At 42.9% G+C, this 17218-nt stretch overlaps 1 protein-coding gene across 3 annotated transcripts in view; it reads left to right on the forward strand.

The window, feature by feature from the left end:
• Nucleotides 1-17218, forward strand: part of LOC114155863 (ephrin type-A receptor 7-like) — an 82443-nt gene that overhangs the window by 24303 nt on the left and 40922 nt on the right. The window lies entirely within an intron of this gene.

Below are 17218 nucleotides of genomic sequence, written 5' to 3' on the forward strand. Positions count from 1 at the left end.
CTCTGGACGTCTACTCTGATTACTGAGTGAGACAAATAAATTTGGCTCTCTGTAACAAAATGGAAAAAAATATTTTTTTCTGATGAAATACATTTTATGTTGTGAATTTCCCTTTGACAGTATGCAGTTACAATCCAGAACCTCCAGCATTTACTAAATTTCATCCCTAAAATAAATAACAGACATTTTGGAAAAGTTTTTTTTTTTTTTAATGAAAGTCCATATGAATATTCCAAATATCTATTTATTGCAATTCTAAATATCTTTTTTTTCTTGACTTTTTTCCACCAACCGATTTCTTGCTGTAAATGTTCATTATAACTAATAATGATGCTTTTTGAAACAAGAGAGAGTCAAAGTACAGCTCAGACGTCCTCTCCTGTGTCAAACAGTGCGGGACATTTTCTCTGCAGCTCATTGGTCGATTTGGGTGACCAATAGAATCAGCCAATAGCCAATAGAATCAGAGGGAGTTTAGATACACTTCAGTCCGGTAGGTGGCGGTAGATGCACCTTACGTTGGTTTCCCAACCGCCAATAAAACACAGAAGAAGCGGGAAGCCCGGAGTTTTTCCACACGGTTTCCAAAGAGACAGAAAAGTTGAAAATAGTGAATGGATTACCGACCTGAGTGGAAATATTTCCTCTGACGTGGATTCTGAGCAAAAACAGGAAAGGTGGGACTGGATTGAGGGTTTTGGCTTCGTGAAATGAGCTGGTTTTTGTTTTTGTCTTTTTAAACGCGTCGCTGTGATTCTGGTATGATTATAGACGGCGTCGGTTTTAGTTTGTGTCGGTCGGACCGTCGTCGTTTTACCGGATCTTCTTCTGTTTTTGTCTTTAGCTGCTTAGTGCTGCTTGTTTGAGGTATTTTTACTGAGGTAGAAAATGTTGAAAATGTTTTTGCCTGTGGATATTAAGTCCGACCATATTGATTATTGTAAAATGTTTGGATTGATTTGTTGGCAGAAGTTTGGGATGAATGTTTGTTTAGAGCGAAGGATTCATCTGCAGCTAAAACACATTATAGGGATAACATTCAGATTTATTAATTAATAAATTGATGCTTAGTGGGAGACTTTGGCAGAATGTGAAGATAAAACTGTGAGAGTTCTGGTGAACAGAGAAGTTTTTATTTATCTTAAATTCAGAATGTTTGTACTTTTGTACAGTTTTGGTTTCATTACTGCTCTGACTGTGTTGTTTAAGCAAATTACCTTTTTTGAGTCTGTTTACTCCAGTTAGCGATTAATCATTATTAAGTTACATGAGGATTATGTATTCGATTAATCACAATTAATCTGATTGATTGCTTCAGTGTTGGTTCATGTTTTGGGATTTCTGGTCTGATTTTGTAGAGGTTCCTCCTGAACAGAATGAAGGAGAACCTCAAGGCCGACGGCTATGCCTCTTCTGTTTCTGCTTGATCTATTTGGATCGATTAATCACGATTAATCGTTTGAGCCCTAGTCAGGATGACCCTCCATGGCAGCTACTGGAGACCCATCCAGGTGGGAAACATCCCCTCTGGTTGAGGGACGTGTTGGGAACCTTCAGGACGCGCAGCGTTGCTATGGAGACAGTTGTCCTGATTCCAGACGAGTGAAAGAAAACTCACAGTCGGCCATATTGGTTCAGTCCAGAAGGACCTGCTGGTAACATTTTAGAGAAATACTAGAGCCATTACAAAGATCCAGTGGGGAAGCCTGAATCGGTGACCGTTGGAGACGTTGAGGGCAGAAAGTCCGGCGGGTGAAACTGGAAACATGGAGCGCTGCGCTGGAGTCTGAGGCGGCGGATCCGATGAGCTCATTGTTTCTGTAAACGTTGTGATTAAATGAGCGAAATGAAAGACTGGAGCCGGTTAAACGGTTGTTCCTGCAGCGCTTCCTGCTGCGCCTCTAATCGCGTTTACTGACAAGCAGAGAGAAATGCGGCTTCCAGAGAAACATCTGAACCTGTCGGCAACAGGAAACCGACAGCCAGTTTAACAGAACCCAGAGGTTCTGATGACAGGAGGTCCGATTGGCTGCAGACGCAGCAATTCAATCTGCTAACACATTTCTGTGTTCCTCCTGTTTTATGATAAATATGGAATAATATTGTTAGGATTGTGGAGAAATGAACCTCAAACCTGAAACTTTACAGAAATCTCAACATTTTCTAAACTTTTCATCTCGTCCTCGAATGTGACGAGAAAAGAAAGTTTTAGTTCAAACCTGAAGGAGAAACAAGAACTTTTCTAATAATTCAGCTCAGTTTGTTTGGAAATGTTGTCTGGTGTTGGGTTCCAACGGAGGTTTGGACCCAACGGAGGTTTGGACCCGACGGAGGTTTGGACCCAACGGAGGTTTGGACCGGATGGAGGTTTGGACCGGATGGAGGTTTGGACCCGACGGAGGTTTGGACCCGACGGAGATTTGGTTTCCAGTGTCGGGTTCTGGTTCTGTTCTGAATGGGTCTGGATCGGTTCTATCTGCAACTGATGTTCCTCCTAATCTAAAACAATGAAGCTCTTCTTCAGTCCTGCAGCCTTTGGCTGTGCTGCTGTTTCTGCTCTGATAGTGAGGAAGAGGAAGAGTGGCTAGTGATGTCATCAGATCACTCCACTGAGAGTGATTATGATGAAGGTCCAGCTGTTCCTCATTTGACATCATTACCTGAACACACACACACACACACACACACTCAGTGCATGTGGAGCCGCAGCGCCAACATCTCCCTCTGCACCACAGCCATTGATCAGCTGTAATGCTCTACTAAACTGAGCAATTGTGCTGGGACCTCTCACCCCCCCCCCCCCCACACACACACACACACACACACACCCAGAGAGCAGATGTGTGTTCTGTAGTAACAGATCGGTGTGTTTCTCTGTTTGCTGCTGAGAAACAATGAATGCAAAGCAGCCAATCAGGGCGGAGCAGTAGAACAAACTAATCATGCTGTGTGTGTGTGTGTGTGTGTCTGTCGGTGTGTGTGTGTGTGTGTGTGTGTCATGTTCTCCATCCTGGTCTAATTAAGGCACCGTCTCTTCCTCCATAATTACTGCTGCCTTCAGGATTTCTCCTATTATCTCTGGTTTGCTTCCTCTGCCCTCCTACCCTGTAATTTACCCCCCTCCTCTTATTGCCCTCACCCTTTTACCCCGCCCTGCTACCAGAACTCGTTCCTGATCTCATCGCCGCCTCATGACCTTCTGACCTCCAGCTCTGCTTCACTTTCTCCTTGTTGGCTCTGGTGTGTGTGTCTGTCATCATTTCTCACTTTATGAGGACCAGCTGGACCTTATGGGGCCCAGAACCCGGACAGATCTGCTGTTAAGATACTAATGGATGCAAAATGACTGGAAGTTCAGGCAAAGCCCTTCTGAAGACAGTCATAGTCTTTGCGTGTGTGTGCAATTCAATCTGCTAACACATTTCTGTGTTTCTCCTGTTTTATGATAAATATGGAATAATATTGTTAGGATTGTGGAGAAATGAACCTCAAACCTGAAACTTTACAGAAATCTCAACATTTTCTAAACTTTTCATCTCGTCCTCGAATGTGACGAGAAAAGAAAGTTTTAGTTCAAACCTGAAGGAGAAACAAGAACTTTTCTAATAATTCAGCTCAGTTTGTTTGGAAATGTTGTCTGGTGTTGGGTTCCAACGGAGGTTTGGACCCAACGGAGGTTTGGACCTTATGGGGCCCAGAACCCGGACAGATCTGCTGTTAAGATACTAATGGATGCAAAATGACTGGAAGTTCAGGCAAAGCCCTTCTGAAGACAGTCATAGTCTTTGCGTGTGTGTGCAATTCAATCTGCTAACACATTTCTGTGTTCCTCCTGTTTTATGATAAATATGGAATAATATTGTTAGGATTGTGGAGAAATGAACCTCAAACCTGAAACTTTACAGAAATCTCAACATTTTCTAAACTTTTCATCCACATTTATGAGGACCAGCTGGACCTTATGGGGCCCAGAACCCGGACAGATCTGCTGTTAAGATACTAATGGATGCAAAATGACTGGAAGTTCAGGCAAAGCCCTTCTGAAGACAGTCATAGTCTTTGCGTGTGTGTGTGTGTGTGTCTGGTCTTGTTTATCTGTCTTATTGAGGATGTTTCTGATACATTCACTGACCTTCTGAGGACCAATGGGCCTTATGGGGACCAAAGCCAGTTCGAATACGATGGAGCCTCTTGTGTAGGGTCAGAGGTCAGGTTTAGAGATGAAGTGTGAATCAGGGCTGACAATTATTTTCCTAATCGATTAATTGATTAGTCTCATGATTAATTAATTATTTTGATGATTAATCAGAAAAAAAAATCATTTTGCATAATTTTTCAGATAAGGGAATAAATTAAGATGAATAAGAAAGAAACAAATAATTTACTTCAGTTTTAAATAAGAAAACAAACATTTTGTCTGAAATGCAACGGTAGCATTACTTTGGAGAACGTTGGTTTCAGCAAACGATGAATCTACAGCTAAAAATTCTAACATGAAAAGCTCAGTCCTTTCTTCTTGACTTATATATATACATTATATGCCAATATATTATTTTATTTGGGATTAACCAATTAATAAATAAATTGTTAAAGGTGCTTGAGATATTTTTTTTTACAGAATCTGAACCTGATGAAACACCAGAGGAATTTTGAGTAGATCAGATCCATAAACAGTTTTTTTTAATGCAAAATGTTTATATTTTAGTGCATTTTTGGCTTCATTGCTGCTCCAATGATGTTCTTTCAGCAAATGGCCTTTATTTTAGTTTCCAGTTAATGATTAATCAAGTAATCGATTAATCACAATTAATACAAATAATCTGATTAATTATTTCAGCCCTAGTGTGAAATAGGGTTAGGAATAAATGTGGTTAGTAGAATGAGTATTAGCCAATAAAGTCTTACTGTGGGTAGAAGTACAAACTGTGTGTGTGTGTGTGTGTGTGTGTGTGTGTGTGTGTGTTGGGACCAGGTGACAGGGTGAGTCGGGTTATCAGTGTGACATCTGCTGGAGAAGCTCTGAGATTTCTCTGAAGTGCCGTGGCGATGTGTGTGTGTGTGTGTGTATGTCTGTGTGTGTGTGCTGGCCTCCTGCGGTCCATCAGATGTTTATGGAGTCTCTCTCTGTCTGCTGTCTCGTCCTCATCAGGAAGTCTCTTCATCTTCATCCTCTTCCTCGTGCTGCATGCCTTCAATCTGTTTCTGTTATGTTTAAAACGGAGCGAGCTCCTCCTCATCCTCCTCTTCCTCTTCCTCCTCCACCCTGACGGCTCCATTCACTCCTTCGCTCCACCACCTTCCTCCCCTCCTTCTCCACATCATTTCGTTTTAAATCATTCACTTTCTCCCAGGAGGAAGACAAACATGTTCCTTTGAGCTCAGCATCTGATGAATTTATTTTGCTGGCCAGACAACCACACACACACACACATGCACGCGCGCACACACACACAAACAGTCGCAGACAAAAATCTAAATGCAGAAACATTCCCACATCGGTCTGTGAGCGTTCCGGCAGAGGCCATTAAAACGTCGCTCGCTTGTTGAAAATGGGAGCTGGAGGGACGCCAAGAACTCTCTATTCAGCATCTCCGCCTCCCTCCATCTTTACAGAAAGGAAGAAGAAAAGAGAGGATGATAGGATGAGGGGGGGATGATGGAGAGGTGGAGGAATACATGCGCTGCCTCCTGGTTGCACTGTTTGCTAGTCTCTCTGCATAACAACCGAATGTATAAAATATGAGTTGTAAAAGCAGCTCTGATTCCAGACGCAAACACAAAGAGAGAGAGAATGAGGGAAGGTAAAGAACAGGAAACTAACCTGAGATGAGAAGAAAAGCAGGTCAGAGAGACGGATGAAAGCAGACATGATGGAGAGACGGAAACAGAAGAATTTGATATTTAAAGAGAAAGAAACAGCAAACATGCTGCAGATGTCATCAAGTTTCCTTCATCTCTGATCAAACACACCAATCTGTTTTCATAAACAGTTATTCACTCTCCGATCAGTCTGTAACGTTAATGTAGATGAAAATGCCAACATGCGTGTGAAAGTGTTCATGGATCAGAGCCTGAAAACACCAATAAAATGAGAATAATGGAGATTTAAACAAAGTTAGTTGGTAATATCAGATTTTTTTATTATCTAGAGAAACTATTCTGCTTCTGCTTCAGCAGTTAAACGTTTAAATCTCTGATTGTTCTGGTCGGTCCAGTCCAGGTTGGTTCTGCTGCTGATCTCAGTCTCTTTAGCAACAATTCACTGAGACGGTTGAGTTTAGGATCCAGAGCAGCTCAGAAATAGCAAGTCAGAACCAGAACCAGAACCTGAGGAAGTCATTACCACAGCAACCAAAAATCACTGACCTTTGCAGATTTTTAGGTTTTAAAGAGCAGAAATGATGATGAACTTCAAAATGTTACATGATGTCAGACCTTCTCCCTCATATTACAGCTTTCAGTCTTTAGATCAGAGTCATGAATTAAAAATGACCAACATGAATCCATCAGCTGCTTGGTGTCGTTTTTAATCAGGTTATCTGGCCACACCTCGTTTCTCTGAGACATTCAGAAAACCTCTGAGACATCCTGCAGGATGAGTTTTACACCAAACACTGTTCCTTTCTGTTGATCTGACCGTTCTGGCTGGAATAAATGAGCCGCTCTGGCTGCAGGTGATCAAACTAAATCAGGTGAAACGATTGAAATGACCAACAAAACTCTGAGGTTCTGTGAGGAATCAGAAAACGGCTCAAACTGATCAGCATCCAGAAAACACGTCAGGTTCCAGAAGAAATCAGCAAAAAATGTCATATTACAACAAATCCATTGACATCATATATAATTTTCAAAAATGGCTGCCGTGGTTGTAATGGAGAATATATGTTTGCAATAACATTGGCAGTAGTTGTTGTCAGCTTTGGTCACAGCTTTCCAAAAAGTGAACTAACCACTAATTGGCTAAACAAGAACCTTAGCTGTTCTAAAACTACACCTCTAAGCACATTAAAATATTAGAGTAGGCTAATGCTAAACCAAAAAACACGTAAAAAAATAGAGGAAGCTAATGTTAAAATGCTAAACATAGTAAAAACTTTGCAAAAGCTACTTCTAGACCATTAAACACATTTTAAAAAGTATAGGAAGCCAACACTGAGCTGCTAACCACATTAAAAATTAGCAGAAACTGACACTAAACCACTAAGCACTAGAAATTAGCAGGAGCTAATGCTAAACTGCTAAGCACATAAAAATTTACGTAAACTAACCCCAAACTGCTAAATGTATTAAAATATTAGCAGACGCTAATGCTAAGCATTAAGTTGAAGTTGCATCAATAGGATGAATAAAGTTGAAGATGTGACATAAAGTTCATCCAAGTCGTGAAAATGAGGAACATTTTATGACAATAACTGATTTAAAAGGCTTTAAAACAGCAGCCATCTTGAAAACTAGAAACTGAGTGGTGAGCATGCAAAGTTTGCAACACGTTAAAGATTTTTCCTGTATTATGCTGCACTAATGGAGGTTGTTATTTAGCAGCAGTTTGGATCGTATTTCTCCTCAGTGAAACGTTTTAAAGCATGAGGCGATAATTCAGCTCATGAGAGAAACGTTGCCGCTGCGCTTCAATCTCCTGCTTCCATCTGCGGCTCGGCCGACGGTAATGTGTTTCCATCTGTCCAGAACCCGAGTGGGATCAGAGGACGGATCCGTGTGACCCCACTTAACCTCCGAGAGAATCACTTTCATCCTGCTGGAGGCGGCGCGCTCCGGATTATTACAGCGGCCGCCGTCCGAGTTCTCACTGCGGGGAATGATGAGAGGAGACCAGCAGCTCCTCACTGCTGGGTGGATTTCTCGCTCCAACATCAGTTCGGTCTTCAGCGCGGCCAGAAACTCCTCGGATGTTAAAGATTTCATCTTTGAATCGTTTTAATCTGAAAGCTTGGAGCTGATTTCTGGAGGTGAGGCCTGGTCACCCAGAGTTTGGTTTGACCCTCCTGGGCAGCGGTAGTCACATTATGATGGAGCGGAAACGATTAATCAGATTAATCGATTATTCAAATAATCTGCAACTAATTCAGTAATTTATTAATTAACTGGAGTAACCAGACTCTAAAAAGGCCATGTGCAGGAATGAAGCCAAAACTCTACAAAAGATATTATTGAGGAAGAATTTATTAAAACTTTGAACAAAACGTTTGGCTCGTCTCTTCCTCAACACAGCCGGGTTCTTCTCGGCGAGCGGCGGCCAGCTGTAAAACGGAACTAACAAGGCGTGTTGACGTCACAGATCACAGAGTTTAATTCATACAAAGCAATGAACAACAAAGCTGCAGAGATACAGAGATATGCATTTCTCATAAAATAACAACACACAAGGAGAGACAAAAAACAAACACGAAACACACAGACAGACAAAGGCGCCCATGTGGAGAGAAAAAGATGGCAAAAACTCTCTGTATATTAGCGTTACATGTACTTTATAGTGAGTAGGCGTTTCCTCACTTTAATATATGCAAAGAAGGCGTTCTGTTGTTCAACCAATCAGAGAGCCACCTTGGAAAAACGTCAACCTTCCCCTAAGTTTTAATGACCAAACTCAAGAGTCATTTTAGTTGTTAAAGTTATAAGTTAATTTTCACAAAACCTATTTTACTCTTTTGGACTCAGCATCTCCCAAGATTTGAATCTTTGCCTTATCATGAACAATATTTAAAAGGTGTATCTGAAATTAAACAGATGTTTCCCAGATTCGAAATCTGTGATCAACTCCAAATGCAGCTCAGAGCCCCTGGGAAACCCCCAACCTTCGACCTCTCGGCAGGGGAAGATATTATTTATGGCCTGCTAATTTAAAGCCTTTCAAGAGAATAGTGTTTTGTGGCTGCTCTAAGTTACAGCCCTGCCAGAAGAATGTTTATCTCTGCTTAACATTTGTCCAAATAGGAATGTTTATCTCTTAAACGCACATGTCATGAGATTAGCCATATTAAACACTCAACAATATTCATATTTCCTTAACAATATATAAACATTTTTCATTTAAGATAAAAAAAACATTATTTGTATGTAAATCTGTTCAACTCCTTAAGTGGAAGTTTTAACTTCTCCAGGTTGAACTTCTGTAAAATAAAATCTCACTAAACACCGTTTCCTATCCAGTTATTGATCATTATTGATGTTAAACGAAGCAGAAAGGCCGGAGCTGTTCACATGTTGATGTTGGGAGGATTTTTAGCTGCAGATGAATATTTGCTGTAAATGATTAATCGTTCACTGCAGATTTTTCATTCAGGCCTTTTTATGCAATATTAGAAATAGAATAAAAGATGCAAATAATCAAATTTTTCCTTTTAAAAATAAAAAAAGAAAATTTTATTGCGTAAAATGCAATAGCAGCATTCCTTCATGTCCCCATGTTTTATGAGTGATTAATCGATTAACCACCAGGATAATCGATTAATCATCAGGATAATCGATTAATCGTCAGGATAATCGATCACGAAAATAGTGGTTAGCCTGATTCTGATTTGAATAGGACGATCAGACGGTGGTTCTGTAACACGTTGGGTTACAGTCTGACCCTGATGTTGGCTTTGTGTTGATCGATGATGATGATGATGATTGTTTCTTCATCACCGATCAGGTCTTCCTCATCTTCCTCATGTCTCTGGCTGTTAGTCCAGCCTGAGCCAACTCGGCTCTCCGTCCCTCTGCCTCCCTCATTTTGTTGTCATTTGTCATCAGGCAGCCACACACACACCTCACACACCCGCCCCCACACACACCTCACACACACACACACACTCTGGTAGCGATGAAAGAGATGGCATTTCCAGAGACACCTGCGCCTCTGCGCTCCCGGTCCTCCCCCGGCGCTGCACACGCCCTCACATATGCACGGCGCTGTTCCACAGGATTTGTTGGACACGTGCGTCTGCATATGCTCACACGTGCACTCTCACGTGCACGCCCACGTGCACGCCCAGAGACAAACAAACGGCACATATGCATCGGCTCCCTCTGCCTCCAAGGTGCATGTGTGTGTTAGTTATCCAGAACACAGTCCATCTGCCTTCACGGCTAAGCTACGCTTGTTTACCCCACACACACACACACCCACACACACACACCCACACACACACTCTGTTAGAAAGGATAATCAGGAGCATTTCCACACACACCTGTCCTTCTCATATTGACTCAGCAGCTCGTTAGGAGGCCCGCTGCAGATGATTACTTTTCTAATCTAGTAATCTATCGATTATTCTCATGATTTTCTATCAAATAAGAAATTTTAACTGTCTGTTGTTTCTATTTAAGACAGTAAAAGAAATAAATGCAAGAGAAAAAGATGTAAAAATCCATTTGAAGCTTGAAGTATGAAAAAACTTCTTCATAAAATATTTCTTTGCTATTTTATTCCCATCATTTCGGATCCAGTGTTGGCCTAAATGTTGCTCCTTACATAACTCTGCATGTTGGAGCGGTTCTGGATGGTTTTATGAAATCATTAAACATAAAAACTGTAAATCTGCTCAGAATTTTCCAGCTGCTTTTTAATAAATGATGCCGTTCTACATAACTTATGGAATATTATAGCGCAGGTGTGTGTTAGCTTTAGCTCATTTGCTCTTTGGCTGTTGTGGTTTTGGAGACGACTCCAGGACAGAACCAGAACCAACTGAGTCCAAATCGTTCTTCCTTATAGATTTTTTAATCGAGTTAAATTTAGATGAATTAATCACATTTTAATCAAACTGTCTACAAATAAGCAACATTTTCAACTCAAAATTCCCTTTTGTTGCTAAATTATTGAATAAACAGACATCAGATATTTACAGTTTTTAATCTGTTCTTTAACCATCAGACTGGAGCAAAGAGTTTCAGGAAGCTCAGCTTCTTTAGACACTGACATTAGCGTTAGCTGCTACGTGGTTAGCATTGAGATGTAATTTAGGCTAGCATAGCTTCGCCGACAGTCTCAAGCGTCCAATCAGATCGTTTAGAAACAAGTTAACCTCAGTGGGATCAGAGAAGACGCGTCGCTGTTAGCGGATGTAGCTGTGCGTCAGATTTACTGGCGTACCAGAAACAAGTGAACTTAAAGGTTCCGGCCGAAACTTCTGTAGGTAAAAGAAAAAATCAATTAATTTCATTAAAATCTAATTAATGAATAAAAATGAACATGTTGAAGAGCTGACCGTTGATTAAAGTGAAGTTTTAGTTCCACTAACCTGTTTGCTCTGACTGTCAGTAACAATACTGTTTATTAATGGAGGAAGTTAAAGATTAGGGTGATGGTGAGGAGGCATTCCTCGTTTTAATGTCAGCCAAGATTTTTCCATTATTGAGGAAGAATGAATAATCTGTGGCCAGGCATTTTTATATAAGATGAATATTGGAAACATTATTGTTATTATTATTAATGGAAGAACAGAGTGTGTGTTTCCTCCGGTTTGGGTCTGAGACGTTTCAGAACCGGATCATTTAGTTCTTCTGTTCTCCGTCCAGAACAGCAAGAGAACCCAGACTGAGCAACGGCTGAACATCGACGGGTTAACGCTGACTGGAGGGAAACGAGCTGCACACACACAGAACACACACACACACACACACACACACACACAGACGTCATGTATGAGCAGATAAATCGTGTCGGCTGTATTGTCCTGCATTTGCTTTGTGATGAGCATCAGCTCCGTTAGTCACTGAAACTCATCCTGGTGACGGGTGTGTGTGTGTGTGTGTGAGGGTGTGAGGGTAGGCGTGTGTGTGAGGGTGGGTGGGTGTGTGTGTGTGTGTGATATTTTACCCTCTGGTGGAAAGTGTCTCCTGGCGTCAGTCATCCTGACACCAGCGCAGCTCAGACTGCTGCTGCTGATGGATGTTGGACTCATGGAGCTTCTCTCCTCGTTTGGGACGAAATGAGGAGCGATGGATGGAGAGAGGAGGAAGAGGAGAAGAAGGAGGACAAAAATGAGGAGGAGGAAGATGAGGAAGGTCACAGTGAGCCAGGAGGGGGCAGGACGTCACTGAGACACGTCTCACTCATCTGACTGAATCACAGTTGGCTGGAAGCTGGAGGATGGATATTTATTGCCCTGTTTTCACACACACACACAACCCCCTCCAGCCCCCCCCCCCCCCCCCCCACACACACACACACCTATACACACGCACGCCTACCCCTGCGCTGCCTCAGCTGTGGGGTTTTAATTTGTGCATCGTGGCGTCGCGTCACGCTGGCCGTCTCTCCCGGGTTGTTCCTCTCATTCGGCGCTCAGATAAATCTCATCTCAGGTTCTGATGGCAGCTGCAGAACCTCAGGTTCAGCCCCGGTTGGCTCCGGTCCGGTCCAGGCCTGGACCGGAGCGGACCGGTGGCAACACCTCTCTGGGTCAGAGCGGCTTTCTGAAGAACAGATCATCTGTCGACCAGATGGTTCATCAGCCGACCTTTCAACTCTGACCCTGGCAGTTTAAACCTAATGGCTCTTCAATTAATCGGCAGAATAATTAATTATCAGAAAAACTGATTGAACAGAATAATCAGTTTGCTGCAGTAATGATGAGCCTGAGCCCCAGCACGGCGTGGTGTAAGTGCCGGATGTCATCAGGCTGGTTGATGGAATCTGAACCAACGTCTGACGTGATGTCGCCGTTTGGACGCTGGTGAAAGTCCATGAGGAATCGCAGGAGGAGGAAGTGGCTCTTGTCGTTGTTTAAGCAGCTGGAAGCGGAGGAGAATTAATGGCCGCTCGGATGCAAACAAGCTCTGAATGAATGCGAGAGCCGCCTGTCTGATTACACACTGAAGGGATTCCACGCAGACGGAGGACAAACTGTGAATAATAGAGAGCAGCGACAAACAGGCTGAGGAGGCATTAGTGTCGCTGCTGGAGGAGTGCAGGAGAAAACACGCCACAAGTCTTGTTGTTCTGAATTCAATCTGCCAGAAACAGGCCCGTGACTCATTCTGGGCTCTGGACGGTAATTCACTTAAACTCAACGCGCCGCATTAATAATTCATGGAAGTGCTCTGATTTTAGCTCAGCTTTGTTCTCTGCTTGTTTCCTGAGTAGAAAGTTTGTCTGGAAAAGACTTTCTGTCTGATTTCTGCCGTTGGATCCGCGTGTCTGACTCCGGTCACATCCTGCGTCTGTGCTCTGCAGTCAGGAGGCCAAGAAACGTCGAAAGAAACGAATTCTCCGGTTCAGCACCGCGGCGCTGCGAGGCACTGCATGTTGCTGTTTGTTGCTGCATGTTGCTGCGTGTTGCTGTTTGTTGAAACCTTGCTAAGCCTGGCGGTCCACCATGTTTTTGTATTAAAAGATGTGAAGTTGACAGGAAATGTAAAAATATTGCTGGATAATTCTGTGTGTTATGGGACGACATCGTCAGTGAAACGATATTTAGACCCTCAGATATCGAGTCCTAAATCAAAAACATAAAATCAAAATAAATATGGGGCTCGGCGTTCTCAAAGCGCCTGCAGGTTTTATTATCGGTTCACAATTAGCTGCACACAGAGCTAACCCACCGGCTTTAAACTGGACTTCTACCCGGACGAAGGATTCTCCACAGTACCAGGATCCTCACAGCTGGTTGGAAGGTCAAAGATTCAACACGCCGCGATGTGATTGGTCCACATCTTCCAGGAATAATTCTGCTCTGCCAGTGAAACTCTCAGTGCAACATGCAGTTGGCTTTAAAAAAAATTAAGCAATTATTTTTTTTATTAAATAAAAACAAAAAACAATGTGTTGCCTGGTGGGGGGAGTAAAGCCTGGCAGCCTGTCAGGCTTATAATACACTGGGGGAAACCGTGCTGCGTGTTTCTGCTGGTTGCTGCGTGTTTCTTCGTATTGCTGCATGTTGCTGCGTGTTGCAACGTGTTGCTGACCTTCAGCTGGCAGAGTTGCCCTCCTGCTCGTTGCTCTCTTTGTTCTCTGAACTCTGCTGGATGTAAAAATCTCATTCCACGTGTCGGTTGAGATGTTTCATGCAGATTGCTTTTCTAATGCAGGTATCAGTGCGATGCACATTCTGCCCTCACTATCTCACTGCTGTCACACACACGCACGCACGCACACACACACACACACACACACACACACAGAGCGTGTCCTGCTCCCAGTTTAGCAGTGAGCACTGCAGGGAAGGTGATCTTTATTTAAATCCAGTTGCTGTGCTTACTCCTAATCTCCTCCCCCAGAAAGCAGAGATTTTTCTGCGCCGTTCCACTCGCTGATGTGATTTACACCAGGAGCCTGAGGAAGAGGAGGGAGGGCTGTGGGGATGAAGGGGTGATGGGAAAAGTGAGTGATAGGAGATGGATGGGAGGTGGCAAAATGTTATCGGTCTGTAAAAACGCTGCAAAGTCATAAAGGAGAAAAATGAAAGTGGAAAACACACACAGCTTTGCATTAGTGAGGCTTTTTACTGAGGTCATGTTTCTGTGGGGCTGAGGAAGAGGAGGAGGAAGAATGGCTGCTGTGATCCGGACCGAGTCACGGACAGAATAAAGACTTCCTGAAAGCTGCTGAACAGAGGAAACATTTTTATTGAGTTTATTTTCATCCAGAGGTTTTAAACTGGTTCAATTTTTAATCTAGTTCTGTGGATCTACGCCCGTTTGGGAGGCCAATCTGGATCGTTTTTCTACAGCAAAGCAAACCAGAATGTGAAGTTTTTTATTCTAATCTGTTTTAATTTAGCAAAACCAGCTAGCTGTCCCCCTAGCTAGAAAGGTAGCATCGCTAGCCCTTAGTGCTACTAATCATACACATTTGTAGCACTACACCAACAGCGCTAATGCTAACGTGCTACAGTCAACCATTTTGGTATCCTGACTATCTCCATCATACATCCTACAGCTTAGCGTAGCGCCACCAACAGGCTCAGATTGGTCATTGCTGGTTTGTTGTTGTTTCTCTCCTTTGGTTGTTTTATTGACTCCACTTTGGTCAGAAAGCAGGAAATAAATTGATTTTAAACTGAACTGATGCATTCTGGGTAACAAACAAACATCACAGGTGGAGAACAGGAAACAGAACTGAATTAAACAGTCTTCCACCACTTCAAAATAAGAGCATGAACATAAACGACTTGAAGAAGTGATTTTAGTCGATAACCAAAACTTCAACCAGATGTCAAACTTTATTCAACTGAAAGTTTATAAAGCAGCCGAGTAAATTAGTGCTTAGCATTCATTTGGAAAAATGAGTCTAGTGGAAGCTAAAACATTTCAAAGTTAGTTAAAGAGCAGAAAATTCAGCACAGAAATGTTACTCAAGTAAAAGTAAAAAGTGTCCAAAAATGTTAAAAGCATTTGGTTAAAATGTCTGCTGACGTACTGAGAACCTGATCAAATGATCAATCATTTAATGTTTAAAAATTACATCATCAGACAGACCAGAATATGAAGTTAGGGGGCGTTTTGGTGTTTTAAGGAAAAAATGACAATAATTTGTATCAGTAACAAAAAACAAAATCAGGCCAAAGGAAAAGTTTTTGTGGAAAAACTTGTGAAACTTTATCAGGTGAGTCTGTCTGGTTCAAACATGTTTGAGTTTCTTTCAGTGGGAAGAAAATCCAGAAATTTACTCCAGTAAAAGTAAAAATACTTGATAATAAAATTACTCCAGTAAAAGTAAAAATACTTGATAATAAAATTACTCCAGTAAAAGTAAAAATACTTGATAATAAAATTACTCCAGTAAAAGTAAAAATACTTTATAATAAAATTACTCCAGTAAAAGTAAAAATACTTGATAATAAAATTACTCCAGTAAAAGTAAAAATACTTGATAATAAAATTACTCCAGTAAAAGCACAGCGTAGTGAAAACGGTGTCAGTAGTTTCTGGCTCCGCCCCCTGCAGGTCAGCTGGTTCCTGTAAACCTCGGCCGACCCGATCTCCGCTCGGCTCTTTGCTCTTCGTCTTCGTCCTTCGCTTGTTCTTTCCAAAGTGGAAAGTTTTCCCCTCCTGGAGGTTTGGGTCGATGCGTCCTCCTCCGTCCCGGCCTGCATGGCGGGGTCGCTCCCGCTGACCCCCGGCCTCCTCCTCTGGGATCGATGCTCTTCCTCCCCGCCTGTCTGCCGTCTGTCATGGCCGCTCTGAGACCCTCGTCTTCATCTCACAGGAGGAAGACGCCAATTAGCGCTCAGACATCAGATGCTCCGGCTGCCAGCCGCTGTGTCTGCTGTGACTTTCTGTCTGATCGCTTCCTCGGCGTAAACGTTTAGAGCGAGGAAGATGTTGGTGTGAAGCGGCGCTCCTCGACGCGCCGGGTCAATACGGCCTCTGGGAGAAAAGCAATAATCCCTGATGGCAAAGCTCTTATCTGCTCCTCTCTTTATCTCTCTGGCTCTTTCTGAACTTCATCCACGGGTTTCTGCGATGCCTCCTGCGGCTCGGAGAGACAAACACAACCAGCAAGGCAGAGAGGAGGAAGAGGAGGAAGAGGAGCAGCAGGTTGAATCTTCAGGAGGGAACATGATGAGAGGCTGGAGGATCTGAGACAGAAATCCAGCTGAAACTCGGCTTTTCGCCGCTCTGTGTTTAAACGTTTGTGGAGAGAAATAAAAGAAAAAGTTACAAACATTTCATTAGAAATTCATTTCCTGATATTTCACACGACAAAACCAACTCTGTCCAGTTCTGTTCAGTCCGCTTTAACCCGGCTCCGGTCCGGTTGGTGAGGTGTGAACGCTAACCGACCTCTGACCTCTGGTCCTTCAAACCTCGGCCTGGTTTCAGTTGAACTGAACTCTGGTTTGGTTTGAATGTGAACGCCAAGCGGACCAGAGACCGCTCCAAAAGCAGGAAGTGGACTACAGCGCAGGGAATTCTGGGTAAATACAACCACAGCTAACATGCTAGCCTAGCGCTAGCAGCAGAAATGGCTCCTGGTCTTCAGCCAAAGACTAAAGAGAAATCCTCCAACACTAAAATCCTCCATCTTGTTTCCATCTGGTGAAGAAGGAAGTTGCTCTCAGCGTCTTCAGAGGTTTTTGTGTTGTTTCTTTCAGTGTTTCTTGGTGCAGCGCCCCCACAGGCCAGGAGGGGAACAGGTTGGTTTGGGTCAGAACCACAGCAGCTGGAGGTGGTTCTGGTTCTAATAGAACTGGGTCTACCGGACCATCAGGAGGGAACCAGCTTAAAGCTACGTTCTCACAGCAGGTCTTGATGCTCAGTTGTGATTTTT

This window comes from Xiphophorus couchianus, chromosome 13 (assembly GCF_001444195.1).
Source record: "Xiphophorus couchianus chromosome 13, X_couchianus-1.0, whole genome shotgun sequence".
Classification (NCBI taxonomy): domain Eukaryota; kingdom Metazoa; phylum Chordata; class Actinopteri; order Cyprinodontiformes; family Poeciliidae; genus Xiphophorus; species Xiphophorus couchianus.